Source organism: Akebia trifoliata, chromosome 1, assembly GCF_017979445.1.
Source record: "Akebia trifoliata isolate Shusen 1 chromosome 1, ASM1797944v1, whole genome shotgun sequence".
Classification (NCBI taxonomy): domain Eukaryota; kingdom Viridiplantae; phylum Streptophyta; class Magnoliopsida; order Ranunculales; family Lardizabalaceae; genus Akebia; species Akebia trifoliata.
The window spans coordinates 16,672,383-16,676,896 of NC_141375.1; positions in this window are offsets into that span (position 1 = coordinate 16,672,383).

Below are 4,514 nucleotides of genomic sequence, written 5' to 3' on the forward strand. Positions count from 1 at the left end.
ATCTAATGCTTAGGTAGAAAGCCAAGCTTATACTGCATTTGTTTTTGTTGTGGGAAGGCATTGAGCGAGCCAAAAACGTTGGTCTGGCGTAGCAAGAGTGGCTTGCCAAGTTGAAAGCTAGCAATCGATCAAATTTGATTCTTTTTTGTCGAATCAGTCGATCAGCACAAGTTGAACAAACCCTCAGCTACACAACACCTCTCTCTCTTTCTCTCTCTCTCTCTCTCTCTCTCTCTCTCATTGGAATTGTGATTTTAAAAAAAAGAATAAAAACTCATGGATCGGAGAAAAAGCTTAGGTTGTAACAATCTTCCTCTCTCTCTTCCACTCTTTTTCTTTTTATATGTTTTATAAAAATAGGGGAATGCCACTTTAATTTGAATTTTTGTTTTTTGTTTTTTATCTTCTTTATATTTATAAAAAGAGGGGAATCTCTTTATTTTGATTTTGAATGTGTTTTTATTTTGATTTTATTTTATTTTTGCTTTGTTTGTTTCTCTTCTTCATTTTATAAAAACAAGGGAATGCTTCTTCATTTTGAAAATTAAAAAAAAAAAAAAAATTCTTTGTTTTTTTTTATATTTTATTTAGAAATTATTTTATTGTTTGTTTTCAAAATATTGTTTGGTTGTTTTTTTTTCTTTTTCAAAATGATTTTTTCAATTTTTTTAATATGTTTTGTGTATATTTATTTTTATATTTTATCTATTATTTTCAATAATGATAAAATTATTGTAGAGAGGAATAATATTTGGGATATCTGCCTCTTTTATGTCTATGAGAAATTAAGAGAAATATATACAATATCACAACTTAATAGATACCTTTTAAATTTGTATTTATATAATTGTATTGTTATTTTGAAGTTGTTTGAATGTTTCGGAATTATAAATGGTAAAAGTTATTATAAGGTAAAATGGTAAAAGAGTAATAAATTTTCTTAGATAAAATCAAGAATGGATTGTTAATATAAATATTGTATGAGTTGAGATTATTTAGCAGATTTATAATGTTATATATACATGATAATGTAAAATTTTATTTAATTATTTAGTGTTTATTTGATAGACATTAAGTATATTAGTACCAATAAAAAAAAAATTTGAATTTTATTTTTTAATATTAAATCTTATGCTTATACTTTTTGTTAACATATTATTATTTATATCAAATAAATAATATTTTTTTTAATTTCATCCAGCAAATTTTAAATTTATGTTATCAAATAGTTCAACATCTTGACAGCACAATTGGACAACATGTTATCAAACCGTATATTCAATTCAACAAGTTGCTTCAGTAATATCAACATCAACTTTCTCTTAAGTTCAACAACTTAATTCAGCATTAACAATTTTATATATAATTTTTTCAAATTGACTCTTAAAATACAAAAGTGGCTCATCTTGGAGAAAGCTGAATGATGGCAACAACCATAATGGAACACCTAAACAATATCTTTTAGAACAATCACAAAAGCTTTTCTGATTATGGATCCTCTACCAATAATTCAATGTGAAATCACAGGCCCAACATTTGTTGTATATTCTTGAATAATCTAAGTTTTTATTATTCAACCATTTCATTTTACCAGGTTTGATGTTGACAGATTAGTTAATAATTATATGTTTCAATGCAACAAGATATTATTTAGAACAAGTAGTTTCGTTGGTTGTTTAATTGGTCACATTTACATGTTTCCATGGGACAAAATATTAAGCACAAAGAAGTAAAAAAAAAAAAAAAAAATTCTAACAAATCAAAAACATTTACAACTATGCTTCCTTGTGACAATAAGGGTCAGCTTGGACCCACTTGGACCGTGTTTGATAGCCCATGCCTGTTCCCTTGTGATCAATCACCATTGGCAAACTTGTAACTTTTCTAATTTTATATCTATATATATATAAAAGAGAAACATTTTCCTTGATAATTTAGTAAAGATGTTAAGCCTTGTTGAGGGTTGTTTTGCTCAAATGGATTACCACATTGATAATCCAGCATCACAGCCCTATAGATTTCATGGAAAAACTCATATCCAAAATGTAAAAAAAAAAAAAAAAAAGATTTCCTTTGAATTTGATTCAGGATTTTGAAAATGAACAATTATTGAATTTTCACAAACTCCCAAATTTAATATAAAAATTTAACTTTGAAAAATATATATATATTTTTTTTTAAAGTTCATAGAATTTGTCCGCTACAACCCTGAAGCATTGTATCATCATTTTGGATGCCAAAAAATTGAGTCCAACGACTCTTAGTGAGGGTGAAATTCTTATGTAAGGATAGTTGGACACTACATAAAATAGGATTGTAGATATTTTGGGAACATGTCAACATGTCGAAGTGCTTAGTTGGTTTTATTCTAATTTAATTTTTGAGAGAAAATCCAAAAAGAAGATGCATGTTGCAATTTCTCGTCCACAGTTTTGTTGACCACATGTCATTATTACATTATGACACGATCACTCGAAATCATTAGAATTATCATCCCTTTCTTTGAAAAAATACAAAAAGAAATAGTTCACCTGTGATCATGCTTAGCTGGATCAATTATGGTATGGTTGTTTTTACATTCATACAATAGAAGGCTTCCATTGGATTCTATTTGGTTTGATCTTATAGTTAAAATGAAAGGTGTTAGATTTATAGCTCAATTGATTGAAATATCATAATCCAACTTTTAAGTTATAGGCAAAAAAATAAAAAATAAAAATATTACCTCACCTTTGGACTCGTATCTCGATGAAGAACTCTCTTTAGATTCTTGTAAAAAAAATTTAAATCTTAGGGTTTTCTACACTAAGACTCTCCAACGATCAAATTAGTAAAATTCAAAAAGTTGAATTAGAGAACAAGTCAATTTGTAGGATGAATCTTTTATTTATAAACTTACAAAATCCTTTATTTGGCAACCTCTTTCACAAAAATCTATGATCTTCACTTATCTCTATTACCTTTAGTGAAATGGGAAACCTTCCATCTTTATCCCTAATGATTTTGTGTTTCATTAGAGTCATTCTAATAATCTCACTTACTATTTTAATATGCAGATATAACTTTCATTAGAATTCTAAAGATATTAAGAAATCTTCTATTAGGATTCGTTATGCTTTTCTCACAATTTTCATTATTTTTCCCTCATGAAAGAATCACTCGACTGTACTCAATCAAGTGCCCTTGATTCATTGAACTCTCTTGAAATAATAACATTATCCACCACATTCATTTTCCAATGATACTCCTACCCATTTTGTCTTTCATGAAAAAAAAACAAAGGTATGTTGGTCTTTACATAATAAATGCTCGTCTTTTACATAATAAATGGTCAGGATATTTTAGTCTTTGAATTTAAATATTATTTTATTATTATTATTATTATAGTAAATGAATAATTATTTCTAATATAATAAATATATTTTATAGACATAATATATGCATTTATTTATGTTAAAGACCAACTTAACTTTGTCTTTTTTCAATAAAAAATAAAATAAACAAGAATGTTATTGAAAAGTGAATGTGATCGATAATGTTAACATCTTCGTGAGATATTGCACATTAAAATTTCCTATCTCTCTCTCTCTCTCTCTCTCTCTCTTTCTCTCTCTCTCTTATCTTTTAAGATAATAAATTATTAATATTATCTACAAATTTAAGATGAACAAGGAGAGGTTCACGTACAAATCTATCATGAATTGAAATTAAACCTTAAAAATAATATAAAAAATGAGTTTGGATTGATTTCAAGTTGGAGGTAATTCAATTATGATTTTTTAAGTATAGAAAAAAATAGATTTGATTGAGGTCTATTATAGGGAATCTCAATTTGAAAATATCTACAAATAAGAATATAATAAAACAAGATGTTTAGAAACATTACTTGTAAAGGTACCCGACACCAAAGAATATGTAAGGAGGAAACAGATCATAATATAATATAAGCTGTGATACAAAACGTAGAGACGTATGACTTCTAAAAATCACAGGGGGAAGGTGGAGAGACAAAATTACAAAAGGAAAGGAATCCTGCACAGTTATTCCTGCCCAATCGCCCAATAAATAATACATACATCCGACAAAGAAGGCAACAATTTAGACACGACCACGTCCTCAATTTAGACACGACCACGTCATCTAATAACAACCTCAGATTTTAAATCCAGCCCCAACATCCACGTGAACAAATATACAACTGAACTGAATACGTGTCTACGTTATCAAACTAAAAATTGATAGGAATCGACAAGATATTTGTAGATGCAAAAAATTTGCACTACCTTGAGATCTATGACGATGCCTCGTGATTTTTTTTTTTCGTTTTTTCGGGTGTGCCTGCAACAACACCTCTTCGATGATCAAGTAAGAAGTTTAGTACAAAAAATAGTATAAAATTCAGAGGAGGGAAAACTCATACTTTTTAGTATCTCTGTTCATTTATTTATAGAGATGAAACTTTAGGATTCCTTTAAATCCTGTTATCGATTTTACCCTTATTTAATTTAGAAGGA